At 51.6% G+C, this 25,583-nt stretch overlaps 2 long non-coding RNA genes across 2 annotated transcripts in view; both read right to left on the bottom strand.

Annotated features, from left to right (window-relative positions):
* LOC103787887 (uncharacterized) overlaps nucleotides 1-25,583 on the bottom strand; it is a 275,878-nt gene that overhangs the window by 44,455 nt on the left and 205,840 nt on the right. The gene's annotated exons all lie outside the window — the stretch shown is intronic.
* LOC144579257 (uncharacterized) lies at nucleotides 1,148-8,120 on the bottom strand. Its single transcript, XR_013526467.1, has 3 exons — nucleotides 7,939-8,120; nucleotides 6,141-6,228; nucleotides 1,148-1,260 (listed from the first exon to the last, which is right to left on the bottom strand). It is a non-coding gene; the product is annotated as an uncharacterized LOC144579257 (long non-coding RNA).

Here is a 25,583-nt window from a genome sequence, read left to right as displayed (position 1 = left end):
TAAGGAAAGAAGCCATCTCCACAACGTAAAAGTGCCTGATGAAGCTGCAGCGAGTTATCTAGAATATCTAGCTAAGATCATTGATGAAGGTGGCTATGCTAAACTACGGATTTCAGTGTAGATTAAACAGCCTCTCGTTCAAAGAAGATGTTAGCTTGGACTTTGATTGCTAAAGAGAAGTCAATGCCTGGCTTCAAAGTTTCAAAGAGCAGGTTGCTTCTCTTGTTAGGAGCCTTAACTTAGAGTTAAGGCTCATTTATCATTCCCAAACTCCTAGGGCCCTTAAGAATTATGCCAAATCTACTCTGCTCTAGAAGTGAAACAACAAAGGCTGGATGACAGCACATCCGTTTGTAGCATGGTTTCCCGAATGTTTTAAACCCACTGTTGATAACCACTACCCAGAGAAAAAACACTTCTTTCCAAATACTGCTGCACATTGACAATGTACCTAGCAAACCAAGAACGTGGACGGAGAGGTGCAAGGTGACCAATGCTGCCTTCGTGCTTGCTAACATGATATCCATTCTGCAGCTCATGGATTAAGTAGTAGTTTAGACTTTCAAGCTTTATTATTTAAAAAATATATTTTGTAAGCTGATAGTTGCCATAGGTAGTGATTCCTGTGATGAATCTTGGCAAAATAAATTGAAAACCTTCTGGAAAGGATTCACCATTTCGGATGTCATTTTAAGAACATTCATGATTCATAAGAGAAGGTCAAAATATCAACATCAGCAGGAGTTTGGAAGACATTGATTCCAACTCTCATGGATTACTTTGAAGAGTTCAAGACTTAAGTGGAGGAAATAACTGCAGATGTGGTGGAAATATCAAGGAAATAGAATTAGAAGGAAAACCTGAAGATGTGGCTGAATTGTTGCAATCTCATGATCAAACTTAAATTCAGGAGGAGTAGCTTCTTATGGATGAGCAAAGAAAGTGGTTTCTTGAGTGGTTCCTAGTGAAGATGCTGTGAACACTGCTGAATGTGAGTATTGCTGAAATGACAACAAAGGATTTAGAATATTCCATCAATTCAGTCAAAGCGGTGGCAAGGTTTGACTCCAATTTTGAAAGAAGTCCTACTGTGAGTAAGACGCTGTCAAATAGCGTTGCCTGCTCCCGAGAAGTCTCTGGTGAAGGGAAGAGTCCATTGATGTGGTTCACTTCATTGTTGTCTTATTTCAAGCTGTAGCAGCCACCTGCACCGTCAGCCATCACCTGATCAGTCAGCAGCCATCAACATGGGATGAGACCCTTCACCAGCAAAAGACTGTTACTCCCCAAGAATCAGATGATCATTAGAATTTTTTAGCAATAAGTACTCTAAAATTCAGGTATAATGTTGTTGCTTTAGACACAATGCAATTGCACACTTACTGGGCTACAGGATGGTGTAAACATAAGTTTTATATGCACTGGGAAACCAAACTATTCGTGACTCACTTTATTGTGATATGCACTTTCCTACAGTGACCTGGAAGCAAAGCCGCAATATCTCCAAGGTGTGGCTGTGTGTTTCCGTGTTTATCATTATCTGTTTGACGTTTTTCTGTTCTCCAGACTATAAGCTCCTTCTATGAGTACAGGACCTGGCACCTACAAGGGGACTAATAAATCGTTGTGGAATGACTGAATGAACAAATGATTGGGTATGGCCTCTTCCAGGAAGCCTTCTCTGTGGCCCTCTCCTGTCAGGGTGGATGTGAGCGCTCAGCTCACAGCCAGCCTGTCCACTGCTGGGCTGCGTGTGGCCACCTTCTGCCCTGAGCCTGGCTTCTGCCTTCTGCAGCTCCAGCATGCCAGGCACGGGCGGCTCAATAAACACTGGCTGGCTGAACTGTTAAATTGAAGTGATTTTCTCTCAGCCTCCTGCCCAGCCTCAGCTCTCCCAGATTCGTGAGGGCCCATCAGGACCTGCGCCTCGAACAGGGAACAAGAAGCCCAGAAACCGGCAGTAGGAGGTGGGTGGAGACATCCATCTCCTCCTGCTCTCTGCCCTCATGGCTGTTCTCCTGAGGGTTTCAGGCAGTCAAAAGTTCAGGCTCCACGTTTTCTGGAAGAGGGAGGGGAATCTTTGTGTGGGGGATAAAAAAAAGTCCCCAAACTCAAATCACGCACACAGAACAACAAGTCATAAAACAGACACCATTGGGAGAAGATGGAGTCACATGGTGGGAATCTGTGGATTGCAGGGGAGGGGGAGGCGGCATTTGAGAAAACGCAGCCTCCTCAATGGGAACCAGATGGGCTGCATGTTCTTAAATAGAATCCCAGACTTGTAGCGCTGGGCAGGAGCTGGCCTGGGGTGCTCTCCCCTTGGCCCCTTCATGTGCAGAGGGGAAATGGAGGCAGAGGGGGGAGGTCATGGCCCGAGATCTCAAAGGAGCAGCTTCCAGACCCCAGGCTCCTGGCCTTGGGTCAGGGCTCTGCTCCCCCGCCACGCTGTCTCCCAGCCCTCTGCCAGTATCTCCAAATTAGAAGCATATCGGGAAGCAGTACTGTCATTCCCCCTTTTCTTCTCTTTCTTCCAATTCTTTCTCTTTGGAGTATAATTTTAGAGGTGCCAGGAAGTCCTGGTTGTTCCATAATCCCACCCCCATCGCTGCTCCATCAACAGAACCCAGGACAACAGTGATTAGCCTGTGACCGGCACTGTGCTAGGGGCTTCACAGCTATTTGCCTCTGTAATTGTCCGGGGACCCAGTGATAAAAGGGTTGGCCTATCGGTTCAGCCACCTGTAGAATGGGATGCAGGATCCAAGGTGGAGTGGGGACACAGGGATCACATATTGCCATTTTGCTTCTTACTGATCACTTAGGATCACCTTAACCAGAGACCCTTGAAGCAACAACACGTGAAATAAAGCTGACCCTTAGGGGATGAGGCAAAGCTCCAGAGATACTGAAATCCAAACGGCTTCCTACTTTCCCCTGCACTGCCGATGGCTCCCCTGCAGAAATCATTGTGTGGAAACATGGAAGTGGACATGACTTCCTTATTTTCACTGACCCCTCCTCCCAGGAAAAGGCATCACTGGTCTATTTCCCAGCTCCCCTAAGAAACAGATTCTCATGATGTCTTCCACAGGGCACCACAGGCAGCTCCCACCACAGGGGATCATTCTCACAGAGTGATGTGAATGACAGTCCAGGCCTGCCCCTGAGCTTTCCTGATGCCCACCCAGGCAGGAGGCAGGACCTCAGGCCTCCCAGAGGCACTGTGAAGAATCCCTGCTTGTCTGGGGCTCAGAGGTGTCTGGGTCTCTTAGCAGGAGGGGTAAAAAGTTGGATATCCACTTCCACTGAAACCTGTCACCCTTAAGCCTGCCACGGGGCTGGGAGTTCTTTCTGTCTAACCCCTCCTGGAGCTACCATTGTCTACAACAACCAATCATGCCATCCTCTAGTGGTCATTAGCTTATAGCACGTGCCTGATTCATAGGTGAACAAGTGGCTACATGAGGAGTTGCAGGGAGGGCATTTCTGACAGTGGAAGAGCCTGTGCAGAAAGGCTGGGGGTGAGGCCCTGACACACGCAGAGAGGGGGAGTGAGGAGGTGAGCAGTAGGAGGGCTGGGAGATGTGAACATGGAGCAGGAACCAGCTCCAGGCTGGAAGGCCATGACAAGGAGTCGGGATTTTATTCTATCAATAAGCATTAAGCAGGGAAGGGATGAGACTAGCCTACAGTTCTGAAATCTCGCTCTGGCTGGAGTGCATTTAGAGGGAACAGGAGTTAGAGCAGAGCATCAAGAGCAGAGGCTACTGCATGGGCCAGGCGCGTGAAGGTGGCCGGGACAAGGGTGGTGTTGGTGAGAGGCAGGGGGTGGATGGCTGTGAGTGTGTGTTAAAGGAAAACTTGACTGGATTTCCTGAGGAATTGGATGAGGGCCAGGAAATATCCTAATCTGGGGCCTGAATAAGTGAGAGGCTAGAAGGGACATTCATTGGGACAGAAAGGTCAGCTTCCTTCCCTAACCCTCCTGCCCTGACTTCAATCTGTGACTTCAGCAAGTGAGTAACGTGCTGTGGCCTCTCTCTGCTCCCTTCTTTGCAAAGCAGATGGAGAGAGAAGGAAGAAGGCCAAGCCTCCGCGGCTGTGATCGTACTTTCCACTTTTAGCTCAGCAGTTGGGAGCCCGTGGCCTTGCCATCCCTTGCCTCCCACTCCTGGCTCTCTTAGCTCTGCTCTAAATCTAAGTCAGCTTAGTATAATTTACAGAGTGCCTGCTGTGGCCCAGCCACGTGAAGGCCCCTAGGATCTCAATAGGAGAAGGAGCATATGTGGTCCAGCCTCTGTGGCCTGGGGAGAGCCAGGAGCACAGGACCAGAAGGGCTGGAGCAGCCAGAGAAGCCTTCCCGGAGGAAAGGGGTTTGGCTTGGCTTGGAGGATGGAGAAGACAGAGAGGAATCCCTATGAAATTACTTTCATGATAGGAAAAGAGTCCTGGAAAGCTGTCGACACTTATATGAGGTCAAATAGTAGGAACTGGAAGCAGAGCCAGCAGTTCCAATTCCTCCCAAGGCAGGGAAAGGCTAAGTCCGTCTCTGCCTTACTGTCCCAGACCACCACTGGAGAGCAGGTGAGGAGGTCTTTGAAGGCAGCCATGTGCTCATCTTCTGTTCTGAACCTCCCCCTATAGCAGGTCAATGCGCCAATTCTTCTAGAAAACTCCAGTGATTTTCAAGTGACCCCAGAGTAGCAGTATCACTTGGGAACTGAATAGAAATACAAATTCTTGGGCCTCACCCCAGACTCCAAATATGAATTAGAAACTGCAGGTGGGGCAAGGTAAGACACTGGAATCTGCATTTTCCTAAGCACCCCAGGGGTTTCTGATGTGCACTGAAGTTTGAAAACCATAGCTATCCTGGACAAAACTTCCCCAGACTCGTGAGATGTTTCTCTTCTGCTGCAATTCCCCGAGAGAGAGCTCCCAGGCAGGCCTCTCCAGGATTGAACCCTGCCTCCTCCCCAGAAGTTGCTTCCGCCCATATGGACTCTTTACTCTTTAAGTTGACTGCCCACTTCCACCCAGGCCTGTGGAGTGAAGGCCAGGTGGCAACATCTGCCTTCTCCCCTCCCCCACCTCTTCCCTCCTGGCTGGCCACATTCACCAAATGTCCTCGGGGGAGTCAACATTGTCCATCAGTCAAGCAATGAAATAAATGGAGGGACTTTGTGAAAAGGGAAGAGGGGATATCCAGTGCCCCATCCTAGTTTAGTTCATCAGGCTTCCATTTTTGCCCCAGAGACCCGTCCCTAGCAGTGAAGATGTGTGACATCAAGCTATTGGCACACTCACGCTTGGCACCTTTGGATTAGAGAGAAAAGGCTGGTGTGCATTTCAGACACAAAATCAGTTGTCTGCTGGCTGCTTCCTGGGATGGGACCATTTCATTGTCCCCAGGGAGCCCATAGGACAATCTTACAGCCAACTAGGGGCCTCTGTTTTCTTTAAGGCTGTGTGCGAGATCCACCCACTGAACAGACAGACACCTCCTCCGCAGAGCTCTTGGCAGAACCCTGTGGGAGGCACTGCGTGCAGGCAGGGGGTGCTTCCTGCCAGTTAGGCCCCTCCTCTCCTATGAGCATTTGCTAAAAACCAAATTTCTTATATCAATTTTTTCATTGCTTTGATCATTTTCTTGTTTAAGGCCCTAGTGAGGGAGTACGGACTCTACTTTCATGAAGCTATGTTTGCTTAAACTGCACATGCTGGGAGGGGACGTTTCATGCTATCTCAGGCAAGGCCAAAAGAGGAGGGCATGATCCAACCTCCTCCAACAAGTTGGCAGAGGAGGTTGTGTGTATGAGCATACGTGTGCCTAACTGCCCCTGTTAGAAAGGGCAGGAAGCCGGGGGCTAGCTCAAGCTTCACCACCAATAGACTGTCTGGGGGAGTCAGGTAGCCTCTCTGAGCCCCAGTTTACCTATCTGACATGTGGAAACAATACTAGTTCTGCACCCCCTCCTTGGGACTATCGTGGGTATTAAAGGAGCTAGTGTCTAAAATAGCATTAAAAATACTGATGGCTACACAAAGCGAGGCAACATAGTCAGTCACTAACAGAGCCATTGCCTCTCTTGAGAGCAGAGACGCGGCTTTCCCACATTTTGTATTCCCCAAAGTACCTGGTACAACCCATGGCAGGTGGTCAATCAATACTCGCTGAATGGATGAAATAGAAGACACGGTCCCCGTCTCTGCGGAATTGAAGATCTAGCCGGGGCACAGTGGTGGGGATGAGAAACACACAATGGAAGAAACTTAAGAAGAGTAGGGAGAGGCCCTCGTTAGCTCAGACACCTCTAATTTAGAATTCGTGATGCTTTTACAAGGCCAGAGAGGAATTGGACCCTGCTGATGGGAACATGTGTTGAACAAACTCGTAGTGGGAACAAGATAATAATAACAGGAGCTACTGGCCTCCGGGCAAGTTGTGTTCCAGATGGCAGAGGGAGTGCTGTGCCCTTTGGCAACACCCGGTTGCATGGGAGCAGTTAGCATGCCAATCACAAGTGAACTCTGACCTCATCTCTGAAGCAGCCAGTACCTTTCCCTGACCACACTTTGTTAATGGCCGTCCTGGGTGACTTCATGTATTTAAGGAACATAAAATTTTATTTTGTTAAGACTAAACTATTACTGGCCTCCCTCTGCCTCCTCCCAAGCAGCTCAGATCCATTCACAGTTTTCAAATAGAGTTGATGACAAAGCACATGCAACCAACTCTGTCATTTCCCCAAGAACAGGGAATGTGGGATCCTGCTCTAGCAATCAGGGGGGACTCTGGGGCCAGAGCTTCTGGGCTGCTGGAGGGCTTGGGAGAGCTAGCCACTGCCCCTTCTGGGGCCACAGGTGCCCCAACAAAATCAAGAGTTTGGACCAGTGATGGTCAGCGTAGGTGCCTGCTGCACTGGACTCTCCTGGCTCTTGGCCCAAGAATGTCCCAGGCCTGGAGTTGTGTGAGAAGGCAATGGCTCCTCCTGGGCAGTGCTCTGGCCAGGGGAGATGTGCACACCATAGGGTGGAGGCAGAGGTAGCCCGGCTTGTTTTGTCCATGCGTTCTGGCCTCAGACGGTTTGGCCAGGTTCCCAGCGGGGACTGGCCTCAGACAGAGGGAGTGTCCAGTTAAGTCCTGCCAGCTGGGGCTAGAGAGGAGGAGGCAGGGGCTGATGGACCGAGGGAGGGGGACTTCATCAAATTTTCACAGACCAGGCTATTGGGAGCTGGCCCAGGTCAGCAGAAGGCTGGGCCCCAGGCCACCCTGCCCCTCTGGGAGTGTGACTTCTGGGTACTCCTTCCATGAAGTCTCCCCTCTCCCCATCCTGGGTTTGGGCAGAAGCAGGGCCAGGAGGGAGTGAAGAAAGGGCAAAGGGATGACATCTGGAGGTGGTTCCCAGGGAAGGATTGCTCTTCCTCTGGAGTCCCTGTCCTGGGCAGGAAACACACCGCAGCAGATGGAGGGGTGATTTCAGTTATCACTTGCCTTCCGGCAGGAGTGCTTCACACAGTCCATAGCCTGTGGGGCTCTCGGAGAGGCCCTGGCTTAGCCCGTTTTCTCCTTTCTGTAGCCTCCCCACCCTCCTCCTCCTCTATGTTCTCCTTCCTCACCTCTCCCCTGGAGGCTTGGCTGGCATTCTGGTCAACCTTTGCAGGAAGCCAGTGCCGCTGGCCCAGCCCCAGGGAGCTGTACGGCCTTGTAGTTACAGGGTGGACTGCAGCCTGGCACCTGCGTCTCCTGGCTTTGTCTGTTCTCTGGGGTTTAGGCCTCAATGTCCAACACCTCCGGGAAAAGGAAGGCATGGGACCTTCCTCTAGCTCTGTCTCTAGTGGGCGACAATTCCTGAACCCTGAGTAACTGCAGAGCAGCATGGGGGAGGGGGTGCAGAAGGTAGAGTGGCCTCAAGAGAGTGGCTATTGACTCACCCATTGGCAAGGGTGCTGTCTTCACAAGGGCAGCCGAGTCCCATGTGTGTCCTGATCCACCTTGAATCCAGCACTTCCTGTCCTAGGGCAGGTGCCACACAGAACCTTTGCGCATGTTAGTCAAAGGCACCCCTTCCTCAGGACAGACACAGCTCTTCCCCAAGGCTAATCTCTTGGCAAGTGGAGCCTCCACCGGGCCCCACAGCTGGGTGCTCAGCCAGATAGGCAATTATCAGTGAAGCACAGCGAAGCGAGGGTAGTAGAGTGAGAGGGAGTTGAGCATCAGGGATGTGAGGGGAGTGGGTGACTCCTGGGAAGGTCTCGTGCAGGGTGTGGGATTTGCTTAGGTCCTTGAAGGGCAAGTCAAGTTCACAGTGGCTGACAGCCCAGGCACAGACAAATGCAATGAGCACTGGCATGGAGGCTGGCAGGTGAGAGCCGAGGTCTTTGCTGGGGAGAGGGGTATGTGAAGAGCCCCGTGTGGAGATGGTGTGTGGCTTTCAGCTCCAGAGAGAGGATTTCTGTCTCAGTGGGTAGGAGGCAATGGTGGCAGGGAGTGATCACAGGTGGTCCGTGGTGGGGCTCCTGTTGACTGATCTGTAGCTGCTCAACTGAGATGGGCAGGAGCCAGCAGACTCACTAGGTGGGAAACCCAGGAGGGCTGACCACCACGGTTCAGCCCCTAATGGCTGCAGGGAAGAAGGAGAAGGGCCAGAGTTGGACATCCCTCAGAAGATTGGCATGGCCAGCTCAGGGCAGCAAGGAGGGCCCTGGGGAGACCCCTCTTCCCAACAATATCACAGATAATTAAGATTCAACAAGCCCCTTGCTGAAAGGCCCAGGTGACTGTGTGAGATGTCTACATCTAGTTTTTACATTGTAAATCCTCATTGGTCCCGAGACATTGGTCTTATTGTTATTCTCATCACATGGATGAAAAAACCAAGACCAGAAGAATTTACCATTTAGCTGGAGGTCACGCCCTGGGAAGGACTTGAGGCAGACTTCAAACCCAGGCCTGCCTAACTCCAGAGCTCCCCCTCTGTTCACACCCCAACCCCATGCCTCAAATGGCCTCACATCTCCCTGAGCAGGTCCAGAGTTGACTCAGGGATCTGGGCTCCCAGGGAGGATGCAGCACATGCTGGGCAGAGGGTCTTGTCCCAGGCCCCAGCTCTAGAGGGATGCTGGGCATTAGTGGGAGGGAACAGGGTCTGGGCCTGGACTCTCCCTGGTGGGCAGCACTGCTGAGTGTCAGGGTCTGAGCAGAGGAGGAGGAGAAAGAGGAGGAGGAGGAAGAGGAGGAGGAGGAAGAGGAGGAGGAGGAAGAGGAGGGCCTGTAGCACTCTGTCCTAACACTACGTGCTTTCTGCTCCTCATGTCCTTCTCACACCCTTTTTTGCTGCCTGCAATGACACTTTCTGGCTGAGCTTCTGGGCACGTCTCCTCTGAGATCTTCACACTTTCAAAGTGGAGCTAGAATAACATTGAGTGGTTGTGAGGTTCACTGACACGATATATGCTAGGAGCAGGTCTAAGCGGACTGCTTAGTTCCAGCAAGCGTCTTTATCTGCAAAGTCCTTGCCATTTTTCCTCTTTCCCATAGCACATTTCACTTTTAAAGCCCGGTGTAAATGCTTTCTCATTGCTCTCGACAGTATCCATTTGCCGTGATTGCTGTTCTGCTGGCAGCTTGTTAAGAGCTTTATCTTATGATTTATCATGGTCTGACTGCATAATCTGTGGAGGATGTGCCTGTCCTTCCAGACAGTGAGCCCCCTGAGGGCAGGGGCTGTGTTCACTTGTTAGTTTGCTCCTCCCTGGCTCAGGAGGGCACAGCTGTTGGGATGCTCTCAGCAGACCCAGACGTGTGCCCTCTGGCCATGCCCACCCATCTTCCTTCCTCCTCTCTGAGATCAGCTGCTTGGCTCTTCTTTATTCTACTGACTCTCTCTTTCTCCATCTGTGAGTACAGGCCACTCCCTTTATCTAGAAATGAGTTTCTCTTTTGATGTTTGTGTCTTTATTTTCCCAGAGGTTTCTTTCCTCTGGTTACTCTTTCTCCATCCTCTTAACAAAGGTGGGTTTCATAGCACTTTGAGTAATTGCAACTCAAGGCAGTTGTGCCTGCATGGAGCTGAGCTCCTTCTCCCTGGCCTTCTGCCTGGACCTCCTTCTCCCAAGTCTGGATGTACAGATGCTTTGCTGCTACCACATTAACGATCTGAGATGACATTAAGAAAAAAAGCAGAATCATATGAAGCCTCAATACAGATTGAAGGGCCAAAGAAAATATGTGTTTATATCTAAATAACACAGAGATGGTGATGTAGTCTCCAAACCCCAGTTCCTCTGCCTCCTGGGCAAGGTATTTGCCAGCCCTCTTGCAGGGACATGAGACCAATGACTAAGTTCTGGCCAATAGAATATGAGCGGGAGTAGGTGACTCCAGGCATGGCCTGGAGGCCTGGCCTGGCTGTGAAGGGTCCAGCAGAGAACTCAGGAATCCATGGAGGTGGCAGATTCTAGGTTCCAGAATCACACTGGGGAGAGAGTCACCTGCAATCAGATGAATATGCACTGCTACCAGGGAGAGAAAGAATCTCTTGCTTCTGTTAAGCCATTTCAATTTGAGGGCTATATTACTACAGTTATCCTGCCCTGATACGATCCCAAGAGTATCTGTGGATAGATACTCTTGTATTCTATGCTTACATGGATATGTATAGCATTAATATAAAAATAAATAGCTAATGAAATCAATATGGGGCAAAACAGATTAGGGAATAAGACGAAGTCATGAGTAAAAGGAAGATCTTGCAAATCACAGGAAAACCAACAAGGAAAAGAAAAATACTTCAATGGAAGAAAAGGGACGAAAGCTTTGTACAAGCAATTTGCAAGTGAGTTAACCCCAAGGCCAATACATACATGAAAAGGTGTCCCTAATCATTAGGAAAATGCAAATTGAAGACGCGATGTGGTTCCACTTTAGACCTCTCAGCTTGGCAAGTGACATGATGACAGGGGAGAGCAGGAACCCCATGGCTCCCTTGCTGGGAATGTAAATTGCTGCGAGCTCCATGGACAATGAGCTGATAATACCCAGGAAAGTTGAAGAGGTGCATCGCCCACCCAGCTAGTCTATAGCAACTCTCACATATGCACAACTAATAGAGATAGGATGCTAATTTGGCTCTGAGCTTCCTAACAGCTGAAGCAAAGGGAAACATGATTATTTACAGGATTCTCAAAAGTAGACCAATGGCTGTGGCTTCTTGGCCATGAAATCAGAGAAATATTTCTCCTATGAATTGCTCCTGGGAGCAAGAGGTACTGTGACAGATGAGATTATAGGCAATTCCTCATAATAAATAGTACATTTCAGACAATTTACTAAGCTTCAAACCATGTATACAGTTATACAAAACTTAGTTTTTTTTTTTAGAGATGGAGTCTCCCTCTGTCGCCTAGGCTGGAGTGCAGTGGTGTGATCTAGGCTCACTGCAACCTCCACCTCCCAGGTTCAATCAATTTTCCTGCCTTGGCCTCCAGAGTAGCTGGGACTACAAGTGCATGCCACCATGCCCGGCTAATTTCTTTTGTATTTTAGAGATGGGGTTTCACTGTGTTGCCTAGGCTGGTCTTGAACTCCTGAGTTCAGGCAATGCACCAGCCTCAGCCTCCCAAAGTGCTAGGATTACAGGCGTGAGCCACTGTGCCTGGCTGTGAAAACTTAGAGTTGATTATAGAAATGAAATGCAAGCTGAGGCCCAAAAGACAATTCAGTAACTAATAGAGATAGTTATAGGAGAGTTCAAAGCCATGTGGTCCAAGTATGAGCTCTCTGATGACTAAGGATGGCCGGGCTTGATTCAGGGATGAGATTTTCAATATCACCACAGTTCCAGGAAGAGCCATGATGACTGTTTCTACAAACCAAGTATTTGAATAGAACTGAGTCGCAGAGTTCTATTAAAATTTTAGGCAAACCACCAGAGTGGAAGTATCTTCTGTTGTTGATTTAAGACATGGCCTTGAGCTCTGCTCAGGAATAAGGTGAGAAGATTGCTACTTTCCATGAAAATTAATGAGTCCTCAAAAGGAAATGTCTGGGTAGATGGCCCCTAATCTGGAGGGGTGTGGAGAGAGTAAAAGTAAGGGGGAAGTTATATAAAGCAGTGGAATCTATGGTGGGTTCCTAATCACAGCATTTTGATAGGAACTCCTTTGCAACCCAAAGAAAAGCAAGCCATGGCCAGTGTTCTATCTTCCATTGCTTCTCTATGAGAGCTCAGGTTCAGGTTCAGAGTTTACTGACTTTAGTTCTGAAAGGCCCAGGTCTTGACCCAAGTGCACAGTCTTGAGTCCTTGCAGGAGTGGGTGCTTGTCATGTCCCTTAGTCTATTCTTTCTTCTGGTCATGTAAGAGCTACACAGCTGAACCTAATGCTTCAAGTCCCAGAGAGAAAGGAGGGGCCTAGAGACCAGTCCTCCCCTATCCCACTTAAAAATGGGACGTTTTCTTTTCCTATGTGATTCTCAGAGTTGGGAGGTGGGCATCAAGGTTCTCAGGACACATCTGATTAACCCTAAAACCACACAGCCCAGAGGGTTCCTGCCTGGGAGCCAAAGACCAGGCCAGTGCGATCCACACTGGGAGGAGGGTGGGTGGCTTTCAGCTGGGGCCTCTGCTGGGCGGAATGGTGTGACAAGGGTCAGTGTGGGTAGTCACTGTGATCCCACATTTGAAGTGTACAGAACAAGAAGTGGTCACCTCCAGCTAAGATTGAAAGCAACAGGCTTGTATGTCTAATCCTGACAGAAGGGAAGATTTGTCCCTTTGGTGGGGACGAGAGACTTGGCTTTGGCTCCAGCCTGTGGGTATCCACCCAGGAAACGGAAGAGGCAGTTTGCAAGAATTTGGGCTTACCACCTAGGGCAAATGTTTCGGAGCTCTGGGAGCAAAGAGGCCTTTTAGTCCCTTTCCTCAGCTCTGGGAGGCCATCTCTAACCAATGACATCACCAGGTGTAAAGGATGCCACTGGACTCTGCCCACATGCCCTTTGCCAGTCCTGTGTGTCCATCCCCAGCTCCTGAGAGCTTTGGTTCTAATATAGAGTGCACCTTTGAAAGCTGCTCTCTTGTCACTGGAGCCGCCTCACCCAGACTGTTGGAGATCTAGAAGTGCTAAGAGTTTCTATCCACCTGGGACAGATTGAAGTTAAGTCCCATTTGGTGTAGGAATGCAAAAGCTTAGGTTGGTTACTTCTAGGATGATAGACTCCTGTATTCTACGCTCTAGAGTGCCTGCAGGGTCAGGCAGAGGCTGGGCTTCACCTGAAATTGAACGCTGACTTAGCTTCTTCCCTCTCCCCTCCTGCTTCCCCTCTCCTTTCACAGGTCTCTCGTAAATCCTCCTCCCTGTGAGAGTAGGTGCACCGCCCTCTCTCAGGTCTACTGGCAGCACTTGTAGGGGGCTGATGCAGAATGAAGGCAGACACCTGGACTTGCACTGACTTCCTCCTGTACCCTGTTTCTCTCACTGTGCCTGGGTCAAGGGCAGCAGGATCTTGGGGTCATTATTTATGGTCAGCCCTTCATGATGAAGCCGGGGACCTCTTCCGAGATCTGTGCCAGTGGCTGGGTGTTTGGGCTTCTGTGAACTGAGTTGCTCGTAGTGTGACTGAGAGGCAATGCGTCCTGGCAGCCAGGCTTCCTTTGCCGAACTCCTCTGGGGCTGCCCTGGTAGGCCTGCCAGGGGAGTTTTGGCTTCCCAGAGAACCTCATAAAACAGGAATTTTATAGTCAGAGCCTCTGCTGCCTAGATCAGAGAAGTCAGTCTGAGACTGAACGGTCCCTGTTAGTGCTCTGTGACCATGGGAGACAATCCCTGGAGAGGGAGCAGCAGCAGCCGCCACAGTCTTTCCACCCCCAGGCCATGAGAGGGTCCTCACCCCCTCCAATGTCTTTACAACCACCTGGCCACACCTGCCCAGGTCACCTACAGTCAGCCTGAGGGCCTCCTTGTTAGGAGAACAGGCCTATGGCCATCTCCAACCTACCTCTGCTCCCCCCAACTAGCCGGCATCCTGTCCCTGGCAATGAAGGCAAATGCCCTCCTCAAGAGAGCTGGGCATTGATGATGAGGACTGACTGAGCCCAGGCTGGGCCAGTAGAGAGAGGGCAGACGTGGCCAGTGATCCACAGGACTCCTGCTGGGGGCAGGACTGGGAGGGAAGGAGTTGGGGGCAGCTGCCGGGTTTTTGGCTTGAGCCACAGAGGTTGCTGAGGGTGGAAGAGCTCCCCTTCTGAACTGTGATTGCCATGTTACAGATAAGGCAATTGTTGCATCATCAAAGACAGCAGCCCTTTGGCTGAACTGCCAGCCCATTTCCCGCCACTGTATGCCGCGGGCTGCTGTTGAGCAATAACATGGACGTTGGATCACTTGGCCCCCTGCTGTCCTGGTGACTACTTTTCCCAGAGGTGTGGCTCATGGGAAGCTGTCTTCTGAAGGCAGCATGCCCATGGTTGGTGCCCAGGCTGGGGCTTTTTGGGAAGGCATTGGCATTCCTGGCATCCAGGTCACTGCTCATTTGTATGGGTAATTTGTGCTTGCTAGATACAGGAAGCTCAAAAGGCTCCATAGCTGGGACCCTGCACTGGAGAAGCCTTCCCTGAATCACAGCAAAGGAAAGGAGACCCTGAGTCTAGTACTGCCAGGTGCCATCTGGAGGCTGGACATTCTCCAGCCCTGGCCCAGTGGCCAACCTTCAACAGGTCCCCTTGTCAGCCAGTGTCCAGCAAAAGCTAAAAATCCAGGGTTCATTCTTACAAAGAACATCAGCTTGGAAAGAAAGGGCGGGACCTGGGTCTCAATATGCAGCACGCCCAACATTCTAAGAGAGAGCTTCTAACATGCCACTTTTCTGTCCCTCCCGTAGCCAGGCGCGTGCCTCCATCTCATGCCTGGAGCTGCCTTCCTTCCCATCTCAGATGAAAAGAGCCTCACATGCTATCCAAGCTTCCAGTCACCTTCTGTCCTGGGAGCCAGCCCCCTGGTGCCTTCAGCAAGCCCTGGTCCCAGCACTGCATGTGGCCATCCTGTGTCGTGACTGTCCAGCCTGCAGGCATGCTCCAAATCCCTCTGTCTCATTCTCAAAACGCTGCTTGCTCCTGGGCTTCGCAGCAGCCTGCTCTCTCCTTCCCTGCTGCAAGATCTGGTCTCTGCTCTGCCCACTTGCTCCTCCAAAGGGCTCTCACTGAGACCATCCTGGTCCTCCACTACCAAGTGATACAAGCACCTTGGTCTTCAGTGTACTGTCCTCCCTCAGCACTGGACACTGTTGGACCTGTCCCCCTTGTGGATGCCCCCTGCTCCCTCTGGCTCTGCCTTCTGCGGTCCTTTGCAGGCCCTCTGTCCCGTGGTCTTGGTCAAACTCAATCCACACACTCTGGATGAGCATGGCTGTGCCTGGAATCAGTGACCATCTCTGTGCAGCATCAGTGAACAACTCTCAGATGCTCCCTTCTGAAGGCCTGGCTGTGTCCCCACTCGACACCTCCCCACAAGTACAGCAGTCTTGGCTGTCTCTCTTGCCGAAAACTGAACTCAGCTTATCCCTCCCGCCCTTCCCCCAAACCTGCTCCTCCTCAGATAAACTCATCTTTGGTGCCCACACAGCTCCCTGTCCCCCAGCACTCCCTATCACAGCAAACAGCTTCAAAAGTCACTCTGTTGCTCAAGCCAGAAACCTGGGAGCTGCCCCCAACTCCTTCCCTCCCAGTCCTGACCCCAGCAGGAGTCCTGTGGGTCACTTGCCATGTCTGCCCTCTCTCTGTGGGCCCAGCCTGGGCTCGGTCAGTCTTCATCATCAATGCCCAGCCCCCTTGAGGAGGGCGTTTACCTTCATTGCCGGGGAGAGCTACCAGGAGCTGGAGCTGCAGGAGTGAAGTGCAAGACTTGCTGGACCCTGGCGCATCATGAGGAAACTGCCTTACTCCCAAATCCCTCTGTCTGGTTTGGGTGGCAGAGACTCCTGGTAGCTCTTGCCTGCTAGTTGGAGGGAGCAGGGGCAGGATGGTTATGGCCCTGGGGCACAGTGGGTTTAAGTGGCCTCTTTGCTGTCTCAGGAGCAACACGAATCCCAGCAGGGCAGACTCCCAGCTCTGTGTGCTGTGCTCGAAAGCCTCTCACCTGGGGCAGACCCAGCCCCAAGGGAATCTGTGCTCCCAGGGCCACACTACACTACATTCCAAGGCACCTGTCTGGTGTCTGGAGGAGGGAAATGGAGGTTTCCAAACTGAGAACCTGGAGCAGATGGGCATTCCCCACACAGAGCTCCTGGAAGCCTGTGTGCTTCTGGGGTAGGGAAGCTCTGCTCTGCCCATCCCACTCAAGGGTCCCCCCTCCGCAGCACAGCCCTCCTTGAGGCAGTCACCATCCCAGCCACGCTCACCTGACTTCCTGGGAACAGAGGACACCCTCTCCTGACCCTCTCCCCAGTGCAAACAGAGTTGGAGCTGCAGGAGTGACATAAAGCAAGACTTCCTGGGCCCTAAGGAGGGGCTGGCGCATCATGAGGAAACCGCCTTGCTCCCAAAGTCCTCTGTCTGGTTTTGGTGGCAGAGACTCCTGGTAGCTCTTTCTTTCTCTGGGGTGAATGCACCGGGCAGGGTGAGAAGTCCCAGTCCCATCGGCTACCATCACTAGCCCCTCGAATCTCCTGAGGACTGGGGCTGGCTGCCAGAGAGGCAGAGGCAGGGCGACTCCCCCTGGGGGGTCTGTTGTCACATGGCCCCATGGAAGTGGTGGCACTGAAGAGAATCCTGGGGCCTGGCAGGCTTGGGGAACCAGGCACGGTGGCCTGGGGGAGGGGTGGAACCAGTGGGAGAGAGAGAAGCTTTCAGACTTTCAGGGAACGTAAATTTTACCCCCGGCTACTTTCTCTGGGATTTATTTCTCGGTGAACTTGAGACTTTGCCTAATTACGTTTGGGTCTCTTTCAAAGCACATAAATTGCATCCAGTTCTTCTGCCTCCTTCTTAGGAATAAATTGTCCCTGTGTGAGGAGGGATCTGGGGGAGAGAGTGAGACTTTATTAATTCGACACAGAACTCTGTTTCCCTGCCCTCCCCTCTGCCCCCCATTGAATAATAAAATAATGAAGATTTGACTTGGACCAGGATGTATGGATAAATATATTGGTGACATGAATGGAAATGGATTTATTACATAAACAGGAGACTTCATCAATTTAAACCTGGCCTCCTTTCAATGGGCATAAATTACATTTTTTTTTCCTACCAGTTGCTTTTTCTTTTTTCTTTTTTTTAAGAAACTGAATTTATCGGAATTGAGATTTCACTAATTTATTTCATGGAGCATGTGCTTCCTCCTTCTGCCCACCTCATTAGAGACAGGTTTCCTTCCAGCTTTCCTCTTTCCCACTCAGGGAGATGTGGCCTCCTGGGAGGTCAGAAGTGAGGCTGGGGTGGAGTATGGGCTATCGAGGTTGGGCCCCGAGAGACTCTCAAACCTCTACTCCATCTAGAGCAATCCAGTCCTTAGGCAGGGGGCCACATCAAGATGTCCAGCCCAGAAGCAGATGGTCCCTCTCCAGGACCCCACCAGGTTGAGGGATGGCCCAGTGTGGGACCCGGCCTCAGTGAGTCCCAGGACAGGGCAGCAGGTAAGTGGCAGGGGAATTCCAGTGCTTGGCTAGGAGTTCCAAGTGAGATGGCCATGGTAAGGCTGATGGGAGTGCCCAAGGTCCCATCAAAGACCAGTGGCGGGCTGGGCACAGTGGCCCATGCCTGTCATCCCCGCACTTTGGAAGGCCAAGGCAGGCAGATCACCAGAGGTCAGGAGTTTGAGGCCAGCCTGGCCAACATGATAAAACCCCATCTTTACTAAAAATATAAAAATTAGCTGGGCATGGTGGTACACACTTGTAATCCCAGCTACTTAGGAGGCTGAGGCAGGAGAATCGCTTGAACCTGGGAGGCAGAGGTTGCAGTGAGCTGTGGTATGTCACTACACTCCAGCCTGGGTGACAAGAGTGAAACTCCATCTCAAAAAAAAAAACAAAACACCAGTGGCAGGATGCACATGGCCAAGGATTGATGTCATAGGAGTGCAGGGCCCTGTTTCCGCAGGTCCTCTTCCTCCTCCTCCTTCCTTTCTCCTCCTGCCTTCTCTTAGCAAAATGGAGATTTGGGCCAACGCTAGCTCCAACGTTTGGTTGGTGCAGGGAAGACGTCTTGCAAGTGCCCTGTGGAGGAAGATGTGGCCAGTGGTCTTGGGCTGTGCTTCTCCGTAACTCTGGGCACGGCGAGGTTCCTTCCAGCCTGAAAAGTCCATGTAGGGAGCCTCAGATCTGCCTCTCCCCAGGTAGCCCTCCTCAAGCTTGGACAGTGCTGAAAGTCTTGAATATTCTCATTCATTTAAAGTGGTGAGAAACTCAATGTGTTGCTGCTCCCAGGGATGTAGGCGTGAGGAAGAAGGGTAGCTGGCATTTTATTTAGCGAACCTAAGAGGACCATGTGTAGCTCAAAGGAGTGACTAATGTAGGGAATTTGGGGCACCACAAGAATGAACTGATGAGAGATTTCTGTGCACTAGGCCTTCCTGACCCCCCTGAGTGTTCCATGCTGAAATGGGAGGGGCTCTGCCTCTGCAACACAGGCCCTTTGGGGTCAGCCATGTGGGGAGGAGGCTTCTTCCCACCAGAACCCTCAGTCCCATCCCATGTCCCACCCATTTCACCAGCCCCAGGCCTGGCAGGGGGGCAGTGACGGCTCTGCAAGCTGTCACTCACCAGGCCTGTGTCAGGCACAGGTGTTTCTAATAAGGACTCCTCAGGCCGGCTACATCCAGGAGGATGTTTACAAGAAGGTCTGATGAGAAATTGTCTCCAAATGCTGCCTTGTAAGCAAGAAGTTATGAAGGGGGGCCGGCGGGGGGCGCCTTAGGCTGTAAGCAAACAGGACTCCAGAATGGGGCCTGGCCAGTGCTCTCCTACCCCCCTCCCTTCTTGGCCAGGACTGGCAGGCTGGGGCCTGGGCAGGTCTGGGCCCACTGCCAAGGGTGCTAAGTGCCATTGGGGTTGGGTTTCAATAAACAAAAGCAATAATGTTGGAAGAACCTCCACAATAAACAGAGGCTGGGGCATCCCAATATTGCTATCCAACCCCTGAGGCCTTGTCTCTGACCCTGTGGTCTTCCTTCAGCCCCTCCTCCACAGGGCAAGGGGCAGGAAATCACAGGTTTTATTATCAGCATAATGCATAATCAACACGTTATTAAAGAGCATCTTCTTGGAGAAGCCCAGAGAAGGAAGAGGGGTGTCCTGTCTCCAAGCCTTCACATGGAGAACACTCCAGTATGATTACTCCCTCAAAAAGGAAGGTAGGGGGATGCAAAGCCGGGGTAGGGGGCTGCCAGCTTTTTCGGCTTTGAGCCCCACGCAGTTTCTTTTGAAACTACTCTCCTCTGCCATTGCAGTGCAAAGGCAGCCTTGGATAAGAGATTGCTGGGTGGGCAAGGTGGGTTCTGATCTGCAGGAAGTAGTGTCCTGACCTCCGATGCACAGGATCAAATGAGACCCAGAGAGGAGAAGTGACCAGTCAAGATCATGAAACCTGTGGGCAACTGAGCAGGACAACTGCCAGGCTCCGGACCCCTCTGCCCTGCAGGCTGTGGACAAGCACGACCAAGCTCAGTGTAGCCTACCAAGGCGGTCCTGGGGACCTGAACCAGGAACAAGGGAATTACACTGCATGGAACAGGCCAGTGTTTTGGAGAGGAACTTGACAGTGAGAGAGTGGTACAGACAAAAGGCAGAATGTCACTGGGTTGTCCCAGGGCTGCTGGCCAACAGCTTCTGGTGCCTTCCCTGAGTTGTGGAGACGAATACGAAGGAGGGTGGCGGGAGCCAGGAGGGGTGCTGCTGAATGCTGAGGCTGCAGATGTCCCCCTTTGAACATGATCCCTGTGTGTGTGGGCCTGTGTGGGTCGCGGGGTCCCTAGGGTGATGCTGTGCTAGCGAAGAAGGGCGCAGTTCAGCTTGGGGCATCTCTGTGAGAATGGAATGAAATTCCCTTGGGGTGTGGGTGAGGTTGAAGGGCACTGAACGAGGCTGGGCTGGGCATGTTTCGTGGTGGGTTGAGGTGTGTAGAGGACTTGAAGGCCCAGGGTAGCTGGGAGTTCAGTGTGGCTACGGGATCAGGGAACTGTGAGAGGGCTTGGGGCTGCCATCAGAGTACCCACTTTTTAAGTGGAGGGGCAGTGAGGTTTGGCCTGGGGTGTTCTGCTTGCAACCAGGTTGAGCATTACTGTGACATGTGGCTTTGGGGTTGGCAAGTCTTTGTTAGGTAGGCTTGGGCTGGAGATTGGGGCATGGATAATGGGGTTTGAAGATGAGTGTATGCTTAAGACACTGAGGGTCAGTCCAAGGTTAAATCTGGTGGGTCAGCTTTGGTAAGGCTGCGTATGAGGAGAAGTTCTGGGGTTACGAGTGTAGCCTTGTTTTAAGGTCTTGTGTTGGCTGGGATTGAGGTCGTTGTTTGGTAAGGCTCATGGAGTCAGTGAGTATTTAACTTGGGGGTTGTCTATGCCAGGGGCTCTAATTAGGGGGTAGGATCCATGGGAGGCTGGAGATGGGAGTGACAGGCCATGATTGAGATTGGGGTCAGCCTGTGGCTGGGCAGCTGGCAGAGCTGGGGTTCGGTGGATCAGTGTCTTCTAGAACTGAGAGGGTGTGCGTGTGTGTTGCCTGGGACAGGGAGCCGATGTGTATTAGGGGTTGGGGCATTGCCATGTGTGACTGAGTTCAGGGAGAAACATGTGCCCAGGCTAAATGTTCCAGTGTGGCTGTCTTGGGCCAGTGTATGGTTAAGGATGAAACCAGTGTATAGTTGGAATTGAGGGATAAGCATGATTCGGGGTCACTTGTGATTGAGGATTCAAGGTGCAGCTGGGCTTGCAGTTTGCTTATTGTGTTCATAGGTTTGTGGGTCAGGGTACAGCCAGATTTGGAGTAGACAGTCTGTGTTTGGGGATTAAGTAGTGTGTGTTTGAGGCTCAGTTGGAGGGTTAGGGTGTGCATGAAGTCAGGGAAAGTGAATGAGGAGTCTCCCAAGAAAGCCTCCTAGAGGAAGGAAGCCTCATGAGCAGAACCTGGAGGCTGAGTCAGAATGAGCTGACGACCTGGGCCAGGGTTCCACATGCAGTGGGGTTACAGGTCACTGTGGGACCACGAGGGTGAGAATGGGTCATAGGAACTGGCAAAAAGGGAGTTTATGGAGTCAGGGCTTCGTTTCGAGTGGCAAGTCCTTGAATAGACTTCTCAAACTGGGCTTCTTAGGGAATGCAGAAACTGGGGATTCAAGGATCGAACTTACTTGAATATCTGGGCAAAAACAATGTAGCAAATGCTGCTGCCCACACACCCTTGGTCCTCACACTTCTTGATACACTGACAGCTCTGTGCTGCAGCACCTGTGACTCTGTCTGAGGGTGTTGGCTGGGAGAGCAGGCTCAGTCTGCACTGACAAGCCACAAGGGCCTGAAGCCAATGCCCAGTGATAGCCCATCGCAAAGACAGGCAGGAATTGGTAGATAAATACCCTGGCTTCGGCGCCTTAGCCTGGCTGAGTGCCTTGCGGGCAGCAGTCTCTTGCTCATTTATCTACCCAAGGCGGCTTCCTTCCTTCCTTCACCAGCTCACAGTGCCGCTGCCCCATGGTGATGTTTCCTGGGATCACAGCCCAAGTGCAAGGACTTGCTCTCACACCTGTGTCTCAGGCCTCCTCCTAGGAACCCAGCCCCAGAAAGACACTTCAGTGGTAAAGCTAACAAAGATGGACTGTGGAGCATGAATTCCACAGGACTCCCGGAGATAAAGGAAACGCCCGGACGGAGAGCGCGTGCCTCTGCAGTGGGGGTTCCCTGCCTTAGCTCACCAGTAGGGGCTTCAATTTGGGAACCCCAGCTGAGCTAGAGGGCAGGGAGGGGTGGTGTGCCTCCTGGGTACCGACAGGGTGGAGCAGGGTGGGGCGTGGGTCTGAAGGGGCAAAACAACAAGCACTGAGCACCGCTCTGCACTAGGGCTTGGGGAACGAATCACATGTGGCCAGGGGTACAGTAAGTGCGTAGCTGGGATTCAGGTTCCTCAGCTTGTTTCCTCTATTACAGGGTCAGAATGGGATTGAGCTGACTAGCTTCGAGGTTGTTCTCGTCCTAATAACTTTGTGGGGATCAATGTGCAGTTGCTATGGGTGGCCAGAGTAGCCCAGTTGTGGTATTGTGTGGTGGGTGACCCTATTAAATCATGCTTGGGATTGGGAGTTATGCCATGGAACTGATGGTAGCTGTCAACAGTGGTCATGGAGTTCCCTGGAGGGAGGGCTGTGTAATTGCTTTGAGAGTACAGTGAGTCACTGGGTAGGGGTCAATATTTGAAACAGTCAGAATGGGGAGGAAGATTTATCCAAGGCAGCTGACAATCTGTGTAGTACATTTGCATGGATTTTTTTAAAAGGCCCCTCTCTGGGCAGAAGCAGCCCTGCCCCCATGGGACAGGCATGGTAAATGGGGTGCAGGTTGGATTTCAGCCTCCACTTGTCCTCTCATCTGGGTGCCTTTGGGAAGTGACCAACCAGCACAACTGCACACGCCAGTTCTGGGCGCAGTTGGCGTCTCTAGCAGGGCATCCTTTCTAACCTGCCTCAGCGGTGCCCATGTCCTCCAGCCCTCTCCACAGTTGTTGCCTCCAGCTGTCCTGCTCTTCCACAGGGAGCCCGGGTGGGTTTCTGCAGAATGAGCCTCTGCACTCTGTGAGGCTTGGGAGCTGGCTTCCTGGAGTGAGGGTCAGGGTCAGGGTTCGAGTCCTGGCCACGTCGTATATGTGTCAGAATGAGCAATGCCTTTTTAGGTCACATATACTTTGGACTTCAACACTGCTTTATGTAGGCTGTAAAATTAATAGGTGGGAACTAGATTTATGGGCCCCGCTGGGCTGTTCTTTGCTTGTTAGGTTAAACACACTGATTTCCTGGTACAAAAGTGCTTGTTAAAATAATCTCCCCCAGCATGTTCAGAGGGGACATATCTGTCTTTTTTTGGGGGAGAGGGGTTGGGAGAAGACCACATACCCCATCCCCACCTCCCCTCCTGACCCACCTGTCATGGCCTCCCCCATCCCCCACGGTGTGTATGATGGAATGAATGATAATGTTTCTGGGTGTGGGTGGGGGGCCTAGGGAAGGAATGCACATCCGTGCAGATAGCACCAGAGCCAGATGCACCCTCGCATCAACCCCCATTCACCCTGAAGAGCCACTGGCCTTCGTTCCTGCCCTATCTCTAGAAGGAGGGAGCAGGGGGAGGTGTGTGTATGGGAGGCACAGCTTGGCTGGAGGGGAGCCAGAGGATGTCCTAGCTGTCGCTTTTGAAGACTTGGAAGTTGGAAATGGAGGCAGAGAGGAGGCAGAGGCCCTGCTTCTTCCAGCTCTGCAAGCCCTCAGGTGGCATTGTGTTTGCAGATACATGAGACTCCTCATCTTCCACAATGCCTGAGACAGGCACCCTCCCTGAATGACTCACCCTCTTAGGGGGCAGAGGCTGTCTTGCCACCTCCTGCCCTGGTGGGGTGCCCCTTCTTCCCCTGGGGGTATGTCTGGTGGAGTCACAAGAGGAGTGGATTTTGCAGAGCTTGTCAAAAACTTCTGACAAGAACCAGGTTGCTCACAGATGTTCTGGGCAGAGCAGGGGCTGGAGCAGGCTGGGTCCCGTTGAGGGGAAGACAGTGTGGTGAGCAGCTGCAGAGACACTCCTACAGGGCAGGAAGAAAAGCCCAGGCTGGACCAACTCAAGAAGCATGCTTGGCACTTAGTAGGCGCATGAGATCTGGTTGAATGACCTCATGCTGATGGAATGCTCGGTGGCATCTACTTCCTTGTTGAAATCCAGCTGGTTTTGAAACCCTCCGAAGGTGATGCTTCCCAGCCCTTGAGCCCACGGCAGTGCCTGGCTCCATGGAATTCCAGGGTTCTCACTGAGCTCCTTTCCTCCCGCCTCGTGCTTTCTCAGGCATCATGCCCATTAATCTCCATGACTTGTCAGTGTTCCCCTCCTAGGCTGGACTCCTCACCCTCCTCTGTCAGCCAAACTGCTCAGCCTTGGAAACTCACTTCAAGCGCTGCTCCTCTGGGCTCCCATTGCCTTTTGTATTTGATATTTGCTGTCATTTCAGCAAAGCACATGACCTACTCCATGCCTCATTCTCCACATCTGTTCTCATTCCATCCCCACGAGGTCAATATTATACCCAATGATGGATGAACAAACTGAGGCCCTCTGACATCAAGGAACATACCCAAGGCCACCCAGCCAGCAAGTAGAGGAGCCAGGGTTCGAGTCTGGGTTTGAGGACTCTGGTCAGCGCTCAGCCCCACCACCTGCTGCTCTGCATGTACCTACTGCCATCACTGTGAGGTTTAGAATCATACATTTGTAAACCCCAATCGGCTGGCTGGACCCTGGGAGCAAGGATGTTGTCTAGATCGCTTTTGAATCCCTAGCCCTGCGCAATGCTTAATGCATGGTGGAAATGCAGTATGTGCCTATTGATTAAGTTATGCTCTTACACCTACAGAGAGTTAGGCCTGGGTTTAGACTGCCTGGTAAGAATCTAGGTTCTAGTATTTCCTGCCTCTGGGGCCTTGAGCAACTTACTGAACCCTTCTCATGTGGAAATTGAGGTAATAACGGTATGTATCTCAAAGAGCTGTTGCGCAGCTTCAACAAAATGCTCTGTATAAAATGTTTACGACGATGCCTGGCACACACTAAGAGTTCAGCATCTCTTCTTTCTAGCACTCTCTTAACTGACTTGACTCTCTTCTTGTTCTGAAATACTGCCACCTGCTGGTAGGTTCCAGGTGCAACCACCGCATGCCATTAGTGCCCAGAGCAGCTGCTCCCCAACAGGCTCCCACCTGATTCCTTCATTCGGACCATCCTCCTCCCCTCCACAATAGCCTGGCTGCTCTTCTCCTTCCAGACCCTGCACACGGCACCTCCTTCTGGGAGCTTCCTTGAGTATCAACCCTGCACACCAGTGAGCACAGAGCCTTGTCTAGCTTTCTTTCCCCCTCTGTGTTCCCATCCTCCAACTATTTATTTGGTCGCATGACTTTTAGAGCAAGGAAGATGTAGATTTTGACACCAGCACATAGTATCTGTGTGACATGAGGCAAATTACTGAACATCTCTGACTTCCATGGTTGAAGGACCCCCAATAAACTGTTCTGTTATTATTCATTGGTCTACACTCTTGTTTCCGTCAGCCTCTGGTGTCTCCACAGAGCACTGCTTGCCTTCTGGTTCCCAACTGCAAACACCCTCTTGGCAAATTCTACAGACTTGTCCCTGCCAGTAACCATGGGAAAGGGGAACAACACAAAGAAGGAGTTGCCACAAAGTCAAAGCTCACTGTGATAGTCACACAGAAGGACCCAGGTCCTCACTCTTTTAGTTCCATTCTTGGTTCCCATGTGTTTCATCTTAGGCCTTGCTTGGAGAAGACCCAAACTTCCTGTCTCTCTTGACCACACCCCATGCTCTCCCAGCACAGCAA

Source organism: Callithrix jacchus, chromosome 14 (genome assembly GCF_049354715.1).
Source record: "Callithrix jacchus isolate 240 chromosome 14, calJac240_pri, whole genome shotgun sequence".
In the NCBI taxonomy this organism is placed as follows: Eukaryota; Metazoa; Chordata; class Mammalia; order Primates; family Cebidae; genus Callithrix; species Callithrix jacchus.
The sequence above is the reverse complement of the archived record's forward strand: the minus strand, read 5'-3'. Positions and strand labels throughout refer to the sequence as shown.